Here is a 12,832-nt window from a genome sequence, read left to right as displayed (position 1 = left end):
TCAGGTCTCTAGCATCAATAGTGCCTAAAATATAGCAGAACTCAAAAAATCACTATATCTTCAGGTCCGATTTGCCACGCCCCTAGTGGGCGTAGATATATAATTTTGTCACCTATCTTCATAGAATTAAAGCAAAATTTCAGCATTCTAGGTTTATGACTTTAGGAGATACAGTATTATCCGATTTGCCACGCCCCTAATGGGCGGAGATATATCCGCCATAGCTTGTGATCTTGGGTGATCGGCGCGGACCTACATACCAAATTTCAGCTTTCTAGCTCTTCAACAAACATGATTTCTGGTATATCGGAAAATGCATTTTCCGATTTGCCACGCCCCTAGTGGGCGGATCGGGAAAATTTTAACACTTTATAAATCGGAGATATACACGAGTATGTGTTCCAAATTTCAAGTCTCTAGCTTCAATAGCGCCGAAATAGATTGCGTTCATACGGACAGCAAGACGGACATTGCACAAAACCAATATACTCATTTCACTTTCGTGAATGAGTCTAAAAAGAGAAAACTTTTATATATGTCTAATAATAAAAACACACTCAAAACACAAATATTTGTCATATATATAGGATATAACTAAAATGTCAAACGCACATATTAGAGACCTATGTCAGCAAGTCCTCAGCAGAGAGCCAGAATTCCTAGTAAGATCATTAAATGTGTTTCAACAGCATAAAGAATTTATAAGCGTATATGAATTCTCAGGAGAATATATGGAAACGTTCGGTGGTGTTACATGTCCATTATATGGTTTGACCCAAATCGAGCAAGGTCTTGTCTTAGCGACAACCATTCCTTATTTACAGGCTAAAATTGTAACTGAATATAACCCCATTCTAGGACAATCCAAAAAAGTTATGGTGCGATTGCATCGCTAACAAGCTTTTCAATCCTAAGAATGAATTGGGAACAACTCAGCCTCCATATACGCGAAATAAAAGAAAAATTTAGCAAGTCTTATAAATGTGTAACACAGAATAGGACAATACAAAAAGAAACGTTAAATAAGCATGCGAAAATTCTCGTTGATTCATTCAACGACGCACGAACGTTAGTAAATGACAATAGAGAAATAATTGGCAAATCGAATTGGACAAAGATTTCAAACTACGTTCGAACCTTATAAACGTAAAAGAAAAATATAAGCTAGATATATTCATACCAACCGTATTGAACACACCTCTAGCTATATTCACTGACATAGAATCAGCGGACGAATTCCGATTCTGAGTCCGAAGCTCAGATAAAAGAAAAAGATATAAACGATCTAACAATACCAGCCCTATTTACATTATCGGAACCCGATAATAAACTAGAAGAATATTCAGACACAGATTCTAATACAAAGGTAGTAGATAGAAAAATAAACATAATGGCAAATATAAACGACCAAAGAATACTAGGAATCGATTTTATAAAGAAATATAGCTGCGTATTGGATTTCAATCCTACTGAAGACTGGCTAATAATTAGACAAAACAATTTAAAATATCCCATTTATGTTCAAATAACATACAGTTCTGGCAACAACTCCTTAATTCTGCCAGCAAGATCTCAAGTAATCAGAAACATTAAAATAAACTCAGAAGAAGAAAGTATACTTATTCCAAATCAAGTAATTCAACATGGTGTTTACATAGCAAATACCATAGTAAATTCTCAAAACGCATTCTTAAGAATGCTCAATACAACTAACGAAGACCAATTAATTAGCATAAATAGCTTAAAACAAGAACCACTTTCGAATTACGAAGTAGTTACAACAACTCCAGAAAAAAGAGAAAAAATTGTACTAAGTCAGCTATCAAAAAATTTTCCGCCATTATTCCATAAACAGCTAACGTCACTGTGCGTACAATATAGTGATGTGTTTGGTTTAGAAACCGAACCAATGACCACAAATAATTTCTATAAACAAAAATTGAAAGATGATGAACCGATATATATAAAAAATTATAGAAATCCTCATAGCCAAAAAGAAGAAATTAAGAAACAAGTCCAAAAACTAATTGACGACAAAATAGTCGAACCGTCCGTATCTCCCTATAATAGCCCTTTGTTATTAGTGCCCAAGAAAACACTTCGAAATTCTTCCACTCCCTAGAATTGATGATATTTTAGATCAACTAGGTAGAGCGAAATTCTTTTCATGCCTAGACTTAATGTCAGGTTTTCACCAAATAGAACTCGAAGAAAGATCAAGAGATATTACTTCATTTTCAACAACCAACGCACAGTGGTTGGGCTTGTATGGAGAGAGCGGTCAAAAATAGTTCCAGTTGAGATATCGAGCTGAATTTTTTTTATTTTATAATAAGACCTTAGGAAGTGAATTTAAAACAAAAGGGGCGTGGTCCGTTCATTATACGCCTTACAAAAAAAATGTTATCAAATCACAATATAATAAAAAACCAAAAACCAACAAAATTAAAGACAAAAATAAGAAAAATATTGGTCTATTTCTTTATTAAACTAATCTTCTAATAATTGAATTGAAGAATTCATTAGTTTTGACTTTGCTTTGCACGGCAAATCTCTCTGCTCTGTAATAAATGGATCAGAGCTCAAGAGCAATCTGTTTATCAAATCCGTGTTTGTAGCAATGCGTGATGTTTTTCGGGTGTGCTGGCTTCTAAACATTTTTATATCCTTATTTCGGGATTCTGCGGCTTCTTCAGATAATTCCCCAATAGAAAGAAGGCAATAATTAATTATATCAGCTGAATGAATCAAAATTTTGTGCACGCTAGGTGGAAGATAATACCAAGGATATTTTTGTAATAGTTCTTTGGCAGTTTCCAGGGCATACTTTTGAAAATTATCAACGTTAATTTTATATCCCGATGAATTTACGAAATTCCTAATAGTCAGATATTGGTGTTTTGACAAATTGGTTTCAATGATAAGCGATACAACTTCCATGATATTTACTTTCGAGCTCGCTTCAGGTAGTACTGTGGCCGATCGTAAAGCGGAAGCTACAATTTCATTAGATTTAGAAATTTCCGCAATCCTTCGTCGTTTTGTCCTATTTGAACTCTCAAAAAACATTTTTCTGGGACGTCCACGATTTGAGTTTGTTGCCAATTGATTGACCTTACTCAACGGAATCGTTTTTTTCCCTTCCAACCATGTGCTTTGGCACTTTAATAATTGCCTTTTGTTACGCTTGTATTTTAGCCAATACGCAGCGATTTTCTTACAATCATACGTTACAACATTTTTTAGATCACATAAATTGGTTGTGAAGCCTTTGTTCTCAATGTGTTTTTGCACTGCATCAAGCACAATTTTAGTTTTGCCGGCACCAGTTCCCTTTTGAGCGCACCAAATATCAAAAATAAACATTCGCGAATATTCGCATTGATAAGAAGAACCTGACAAAAGAAAGCCAAATTACAAATAAAAAAATAAAACACAACCAAAAAAGGCGAACACGAAATAAAACAAACACAAAGAACAGCTGAGCGTCAGAGACGTTGTAGAAACATAACCTTAATGGCACAGACTGCTACCTTTTTTTTCTTACCACTTAATGGTCTGCAAATATTTGCAAACTATGGATGCGTCTTTAAAATCACAAATAATTGACGAATACAATGACATATACCACATTGGAGACGTGTGGGGGGAACACAACTAAAACCTTAGGTAAACATGAAAAACAGAGCACAAAAAACATTCAATAATCAATGTTACTAAAACACACAATTCACAATCACAATGTGTAAAATGACATAAACCTTAATTTTAACAAAAAATACATACCATTAGCTTTAAATTCCATTATTCTTACAAACAATTGGTTAAGAAACAAAAATATGAATTTTTGTTGCGTGCGCTTCTGTTTTGTCTGCTTTCGTTCAGCTTGTCAAATGTGAACACGTGTGCTGTGTTGCAGAGCTATTTTTAGAACTTACCGTTAGATTTTCGGCAAAAGCGAGATGCACTTGAAAAGTTTAGACATTTCTGTGTTGCCTTGATAACTTATTATGTTAATCTTTCAACTTTTTTTTTTTATTTTTGACCTATGGGCGCAACCACTGTGCAACGGTTCATATCGCTTCACGCGGTTACCGTTCGGTTTAAAAATATCGCCAAACTCGTTTCAGAGAATGATGACTATAGCATTCTCTGGACTTGAACCCTCTCAAGCATTCCTTTATATGGATGGCTTAATAGTCATTGGTTGCTCCGAAAAACATATGCTCAAAAACTTAACTGATGTTTTTGAGAAATGTAGGCAGCACAACCTAAAGTTACATCCAGAAAAATGTTCATTTTTCATGCATAAAATCACTTTTTTAGGGCATAAATGCACAGATAAAGGAATCTTACCCGACGACAAAAAATACGACGTCATTCAAAATTACCCAGTCCCACATGATGCGGACAGCGCTAGAAGATTTATAGCTTTTTGTAATTACTACAGACGATTCATTAAGAACTTCGCCGACTATTCTCATCACATAACAAAGTTATGCAAAAAAGATGTCAAATTCGAATGGACGGCAGATTGCCAAAACGCCTTCGAACATCTAAAATCGGCATTAATGAATCCAACACTCCTCCAATACCCAGACTTCAGCAAAGAATTTTGCATTATAACGGATAACGGTAAGCAAGCTTGTGGAGCAGTCCTGACACAGAACAAAGATGGACTTCAACTCCCGGTAGCATACTCATCAAGATCTTTTACTAAAGGAGAAAGTAATAGAAGCACAACAGAACAGGAACTAACAGCCATACATTGGGCAATAACGTACTTCAGGCCATACATTTATGGTAGACACTTCACTGTCAAAACAGATCACAGGGCACTCACATATCTATTTTCAATGACAAATCCGAGTTCCAAACTCACCAGAATAAGACTTGAACTAGAGGAATATAATTTTACGGTAGAATTTCTGAAGGGGAAAGACAACTACGTAGCCGATGCGCTATCTAGAATAACCATAACAGACTTAAACAAGTAAGAAAGCTCTAGTCGAGACTACTCGACTACGAGATCCCCTGAACCCTTGGAGTAATAGCTATTTCAATAATTTTTCGCGTCTATCAGCTTACACAAGAAACACGCACACACACACACACACACGCACGCACGCACGCACACACATACACAAACAATTACATACATATACACACACAAGCATAAACACGCATGGGCGGCAGTGAGCGCTTACTATGAGAACTTAATTGCTTAATAACTTTTTTTGTGGAAGTACGATCTTCATGAAACTTTCAGATTATGATTATAACATGGATATGCATGTAATTGCCAAAGCACAAGTCTCTAGTATTTGAAATACGCTTTTTACAAAAGTGAGGGTGAGGGGGTGAATTTAAGGGTGGGGGGTAAATTTTAACAAAAACCGAAATTGTATAAATTGCATATAAGTATACATTAAAAATTTTGAGACTCTAGCAATAAAGGTGTAGAAGATATAATTTTATAACTGGTTTTCGATAAGGTTTTTTATCGATAAAAAAGATCGGGATGAGTTATCGATTTTTAATGATAAACTTGATATGCGCGCTGCAATTACGGACATTTAAAAAAAAATTTGAAGTCTCTAGCTCTTATATCTTCTGAAATCGACGCGTTCATACATACGGACGGACGGACAGACAGACGGACAGGGCCAAATCAACTCAGCTCGTCGCCCTGATCAAGAATATATATACTTTGTGGGGTCTGCCACGCCTCCTTCTGCCTGTTACATACTTTTAACAAAACCATTATACCCTGATTTCCCATTTTCAATGGGTTCAGGGTATAACAAGTAAGAAAGCTCCAGTCGAGACTGCTCGACTAGGAGATACCCTGAACCCTCCAAGCTGATATTCTAATCATTCTGCACTTCTTTTATGCACACAAACATACACATGCATCCACACGCACGCATAAGCCAGCGCTCTGCTAACTGCGCAGTAAGCAGCGACTGCGCTTGGGCTGCAGTGTGGGTAATATTATGAGAATTTATTTGTTGAATAATTTCTTTTGTAGACATACAATCTTAATGAAACTTTTAGAGCGTAATCATATGGTGAATGTGTGTGTATATTCCAAAGCCCAAGTCTCTAGTATTTGAAATACGCTTTTTACAAAAGTGAGGGTGAGGGGGTGAATTTAAGGGTGGGGGGTAAATTTTAACAAAAACCGAAATTGTATAAATTGCATATAAGCATACATTAAAAATTTTGAGACTCTAGCAATAAGGGTGTAGAAGATATAATTTTATAACTGGTTTTCGATAAGGTTTTTTATCGATAAAAAAAGATCGGGATGAGTTATCGAATTTTAATGATAAACTTGATATGCGCGCTGTAATTACGGACATTTTAAAAAAAATTTGAAGTCTCTAGCTCTTATATCTTCTGAAATCGACGCGTTCATACATACGGACGGACGGACGGACGGACGGACAGACAGACGGACAGGGCCAAATCGACTCAGCTCGTCGCCCTGATCAAGAATATATATACTTTGTGGGGTCTGCCACGCCTCCTTCTGCCTGTTACATACTTTTAACAAGTAAGAAAGCTCTAGTCGAGACTGCTCGACTACGAGATCCCCTGAACCCTTGGAGCAATAGATATTTCAATAATTTTTCGCGTCTTTCAGCTTACACAAGAAACACGCACACACACACGCACGTACGCACACACAGGCATACATACACACACACACGCATACACACACAAACGCATACACACACACACATACACACACATACATACACAAACCATACACACACATATACAAACATTTACATACATATACACACAAAAGCATAAACACGCATGGGCGGCAGTGAGCGCTTACTATGAGAACTTAATTGTTTAACAACTTTTTTTGTGGACGTACGATCTTCATGAAACTTTCAGATTATGATTATAACATGGATATGCATGTAATTGCCAAGCACAAGTCTCTAGTATTTGAAATACGCTTTTTACAAAAGTGAGGGTGAGGAGGTGAATTTAGAGGTGGGGGGTAAATTTTAACAAAAACCGAAATTGTATAAATTGCATGTAAGCATACATAAAAAACGATAAAAAAAGATCGGGATGAGTTATCGATTTTTAATGATAAACTTGATATGCGCGCTGTAATTACGGACATTTAAAAAAAAAATTTGAAGTCTCTAGCTCTTATATCTTCTGAAATCGACGCGTTCATACATACGGACAGACGGACAGACAGACGGACAGGGCCAAATCAACTCGTCGCCCTGATCAAGAATATATATACTTTGTGGGGTCTGCCACGCCTCCTTCTCCCTGTTACATACATTTCAACAAAACCATTATACCCTGATTTCCCATTGAAAATGGGTTCAGGGTATAAAAAAAAAATCAAGAACAGGAATGATCAACCTGCTTGAAAAAAAAAATATTTGGATAAGTAATATAACTCAGAAAATAACTCCATTAAAATTACGTTATTTTTCAAGAGGAGGGAGATGTAGTATGTCCACTTTATCAAATGTTCACTGTACTCAGTAACATACATATTTACATATACAAATAATGTCACAAATACATTGATACAATTAAACTGCAATATTCATATGTAATTCGCAGTCATAACATAAGTAACATGATCACTCACAGAGCGCGAGTACTAACTCCGCTGAGTCGGCATATTTTACATGCGCGACTGTTTCGTAAACAAGTGGACACATTACCCCCTCTCCGTCTGCGACTCTCGCTAGACCCTTAAGCTAATATATAAACACTTATACCTAAGCATATATATATATGAACGAAGCCGCTCTGCTGCTGGCGTAACCGGCAGCACAGCTATGCGGCTCTAGCTACAAGAATATATATTCTGTAAATTCATTATGCAAAGAAGTCTAAGAAGGCACAGACGTGCCACTGAAAATAAATGTTTTTATAAAATAACAAATGAAATCGACTATTTAATATCCAACAACAATTCATACCAACAAACTCTCAACATGTGTTCAATTCGAGTCAACAATAGGTATGCACGTATTTATGTATATGAACGTACGTATTTGCTGTGCGTTTATATGCATATACGTGCATATACATGTTGTTCGAGGTGCCGTTCGGCCGGGTGATAGCAGTGGACATTTTCACTCGCATGGCAACAACGGTACTTCGGCCAATGGGAGGCTGCCACGCAATTTGGCGGGAAAGTGGCGTCACCCAGATCACGCTACTTTACCGTTTTTATGGGCACGAGCAAGAGAAAGGCCCCGCTCGAGAGCCGAACAGGCCCCGTTACCACACGAAGCAGGGCCTGTGGCTGGGGTATAAAAGGCCACCAGCAGCTCCATACGAGGCTGTCGAAACTATACTGAAGAGAAGATATAAAGTGAAAAGTCGAAGTGCGTGAAGAAAGTGCCAAAGTCAAGTGAAAGTCCATCAGGACTCCCAGGACATCGTGGGAACAGCAAGGACATCGTGAACACAGCAAGGACATCCAGAGAGAATCCTTGCGGATCATCAGCGGCACCGATCAGGACATCGGTGCAGCCCAGCAGCTTAAGCGAGGCCTGCACATCTGAGTAAGTTCATGTAGCCGTGTGTAAAAAGTGTTGTGAGTGAAACGAAGCGAGTGTTGTGCTGTGAGCGTGTGGGATAGTAGGAGAGGCCTGTATATCTGAGCGAACCGCCAGAGTTTACAGATCGAGGTCCTGGAGTTTCCCGAATCGTCCCGGTGAACTAGCGTGTTTTAGCACAACACTCTCCCAGCCGGAGTGCGTTAAACCAGCGCTCAGTAGGTGTGCTTCGCTAAAGCCAACCAGCGAACCAGCATAAATTAAGGTGACGTGTACATTTCAAACTTAATTAAGAGAATATACATTTACGCTATAAAACCTAAATTAATTGGCGTTGGCTGCTCTATGTTCGCCTCCGCTGGCGTCTCTGGGTCCGCCTCCGCACTGGCCACAGCCATCCTCAGTGCCAAGCCGCCGGCTGGCCAAGAAATCCCAGCCCAGCACCGATCACTCCTGGCAGAATCAGTAATGGGATCTGGATTTGCTGATTCCCCAGGCTGATCGTCGTCTCCATTTGCGAGTCCACCTGACTGCAACTGCCGTCCGCTAACCGTATGCGCCGCCGTGTAGCACGCACCACGCCCACTCCTCTGAGCCTGTCAGCAAGCTTTTTGCTGCTGGCCAAAGGCTGCATCGAGCCTTCGAAGAGCCTACATAGCGCGCCGATTGTCATGGTTCGCAAGAAGAATGGGAAGTGGCGGCTATGTCTAGATTTTCGACAGCTGAACAGCAGATCCATTAAAGATGCATACCCTTTGCCGCGTGTGCATCACATTTTGGATCAGCTGAGAGAGGCGCGCTACATCAGCAGCCTGGATTTGAAAGATGGGTATTGGCAGATACCTATGGAGAAGGCCAGCAGAAATGATGCCCAGAAATGATGCCTCATGCCTTTGCCTACCTGGACGACATCATCGTCATCGGCCGAACGCGACAGGAGCATATGATCAACCTACGAGAGGTGTTCCGGCGACTGCGGGCAGTCAACTTGAAAATCAACATCGACAAGTGCGATTTTTTCAAGAAGGAGCTAAAGTATTTGGGTCACAAAGTCACGGAGGATGGCATTTGCACGGACCTAGAGAAAGTGGCCGCTATCGCTGAGCTGAAGCCACCCACAAACGTAAAAGAGTTACGCCAATACGTGGGCGTGGCTTCATGGTACCGCCGCTTCGTACCAGGTTTTGCAGCCACAGTGCATCCGCTAAATGCACTGCTCAAAAAGGGCACGAAGTGGGAGTGGACGGAGGAGCGGCAAAGAGCGTTCGAGACGGTGAAGGCCAAATTGTCGGAGTCACCGGTGCTGACGTGCCCTGATTTCTCGAAGCCGTTTTGCTTGCAAACGGATGCAAGCAATTATGGGCTTGGGGCAATCCTGACGCAGACCTCGGAGGACGGAGAGCGCGTCATTTCGTATGCCAGCCGGACACTGAACAGTGCTGAAAAGAACTATTCAGCTACTGAAAAAGAATGTCTGGCCATAATCTGGGGCATATGAAAGCTCAGGTCATACCTGGAAGGCTACAAATTTGTAGTGGTCACTGACCATATAGCTCTGAAGTGGCCCAATTCGATCGAGAGCCCAACGGGAAGGATTGCCAGATGGGCACTGGAGCTGCAGCAGTACGACTTCGAGATTCGCTACAGGAAGGGCAAACAGAATGTGGCAGGCAAGGCCAAGGGCCTACGTCGGTTGTTCAGCGAACGCTAGTGCACGAAGCGGCACGAAGATGTCAAAGTGAGCGACATCTAAAACCGCCAACAACAAAACGTACAGAGACAACTAAAACAGCCAACAACAAAGCGACAGAAACATATAAAACAGCCAACAACAAAACACACAGCGACATATAAAACAATCACTACCGAAGAGATATATAAAACGGCCAGCAACAATGCAACGCAGCAGAAGAGCTTGCATTTGGATATTCGGCCACCAAAGGGCTATGTATGCGTGTGTCGATAGGAGTGTGGGAAAAACGGTATCTGGGCGATACCGTAGCCTGCCTGGAATTCAGTCATAATGCAGGGAAAGGGAGCCGTTATATGCTATATAAATATGATACGTTATATTATATATAAATATAAATATAAATGGGCATGTTGGCATCGGACCGGGCTTCATGTGAATGAGATACCAGAGTGGACCGATGGCGCTCGAGTGCAGTGTGTCGAGTGAAGTGTTCCAAGTGAAGACGAGGAGCATGCAGGCATATTTGTGGGTTGCGCATTGGGAGATTGGTTCACCATCGATGTCTGCCACGCGACAAATCCAACCGGTTGTCTGTGCTGGGGCGTAGGCGCGTTTTCTTAACCGATCCTCGCGCACTTGCCAGCGGCTTTGCTGGAGCTGTGCGCGAAAGAGGAGGGGCCAACAAGCGTACCGACACCAAGGACTTGACACCGGTGTCCATTTGCGAACGACGTCTGTGGCCCGATCTCCTAGCAGCAGTACATGAAATGACTGCAGAGCCCACCGAAGCATCCCCAAGGGTCCAAAGAGCAGCAGGAACCAGCAGAGAGACGTCTCCAGCGGCGAGGGACAACATGCGCCAAATGCATGAAATGGCTATTGCCGTGCGGGCGTGCGCCAATGCCACCGGGGGCTGCAAAGCCGAGAGGCGAGTTTTGCAGCAGCGCCCGGCGTGGGCATTGGCAGCGGCAGGCCATCAGGTCAAGGAGCATGGAGGCAAAGATGCCCAGCCTGAAAAACAATATTTTTATTAAAATTTTATTGAGACTTATAAAAATATTTACCCCATTCACTTACCGGCAGAATACAGCACTGCCAGCGGTAAGGGAAAAGGCAGCTGATAACATTAATAGAGCTTTAACAGCAGCGATCAGCGCAGAATGAAGCATCGAGGGATAGAGCGACGCTAAACGGAGCAGCGCAGTGGAGACGGGCGCCAAATTCGACACGATGGTCTCGTGTTTTCCCGAAGGAAGAGGGGACTGTGAGGAGCAATATAGCATGCACGTATTTATGTATATGAACGTACGTATATACATATATACATGTTGCTCCACACAGCGACGCGAATACTGTAGGAGCGACCCTTGCACTGGAAAGGGGGTCAAAGTCCTTTTAGAGGCGGTCTCTTTCGCTCCTAAAGATTCAGCAATGGGTTCGCGTTGCACGCACGACGATCATCGGTGAGCATTAGCCGAGGTGCCGTTCGGGCCGGGTGATAGCAGTGGACATTTTCACTCGCATGGCAACAACGGTACTTCGGCCAATGGGAGGCTGCCACCTAATTTGGCGGGAAAGTGGCGTCATCCAGATCACGCCACTTTACCGTTTTTATGGGCACGAGCAACAGAAAGGCCCCGCTCCAGAGCCGAACAGGCTCCGTTACCACACGAAGCAGGGCCTGTGGCTGGGGTATAAAAGGCCACCAGCAGCTCCATACGAGGCTGTCGAAACTATACTGAAGAGAAGATATAAAGTGAAAAGTCGAAGTGCGTGAAGAAAGTGCCAAAGTCAAGTGAAAGTCCATCAGGACTCCCAGGACATCGTGGGAACAGCAAGGACATCGTGAACACAGCAAGGACATCCAGAGGGAATCCTTGCAAATCATCAGCGGCACCGATCAGGACATCGGTGCATATCAGCGGCTTAAGCGAGGCCTGCACATCTGAGTAAGTTCACGTAGCCGTGCGCAAGAGAAGTGTTTGTGAGTGAAACGAAGCTAGTGTTGTGCTGTGAACGAGTGGGATAGTAGGAGAGGCCTGTATATCTGAGCGAACCGCCAGAGTTTACAGAGCGAGGTCCTGGCGTTTTCCGAATCGTCCCGGTGAACTAGCGTGTTTTAGCACAACACTCTCCCAGCCGGAGTGCGTTAAACCAGCGCTCAGTAGGTGTGCTTCGCTAAAGCCAACCAGCGTACCAGCATAAATTTAAGTGACGTGTACATTTCAAACTTAATTAAGAGAATATACATTTACGCTATAAAACCTAAATTTACAAGTGACTAATTAATATCGCAGGGGCTTCAACAAATAAATTTGCTGGCACAAATCCACACTCAGCTGAAACTAGCCCAGCTTAGACTCGGGATAAACCGAAGGATCGTTACAAGTTATTTAATTTAGTAAAATAAGTTATTTAATTTATTTATTAAATGTAGACTCATATTTGCGACTCATATTTGCCTAATGTGCGACTTTGATAGAGAATAAATATGATAAATTATAGTATTATTATCAATATTATAATTTTCAGTGAAAAACTATTCAATAACACACATTTATTAACAATTTTTTGAAAT

The 12,832-nt window shown here is 41.3% G+C and overlaps 1 long non-coding RNA gene across 1 annotated transcript; it reads right to left on the bottom strand.

Annotated features, from left to right (window-relative positions):
• Positions 1-2,458: 2,458 nt before the first annotated feature.
• Positions 2,459-11,465, bottom strand: LOC149270106 (uncharacterized). The gene is made up of 3 exons (XR_016269501.1): positions 11,332-11,465; positions 3,548-11,265; positions 2,459-3,395 (listed from the first exon to the last, which is right to left on the bottom strand). It is a non-coding gene; the product is annotated as an uncharacterized LOC149270106 (long non-coding RNA).
• Positions 11,466-12,832: the final 1,367 nt, after the last annotated feature.

This window comes from Drosophila arizonae, chromosome 3, assembly GCF_054131065.1.
Source record: "Drosophila arizonae isolate 15081-1271.41 chromosome 3, UAZ_ARI_1.0, whole genome shotgun sequence".
Classification (NCBI taxonomy): Eukaryota; Metazoa; Arthropoda; class Insecta; order Diptera; family Drosophilidae; genus Drosophila; species Drosophila arizonae.
The sequence above is the reverse complement of the archived record's forward strand: the minus strand, read 5'-3'. Positions and strand labels throughout refer to the sequence as shown.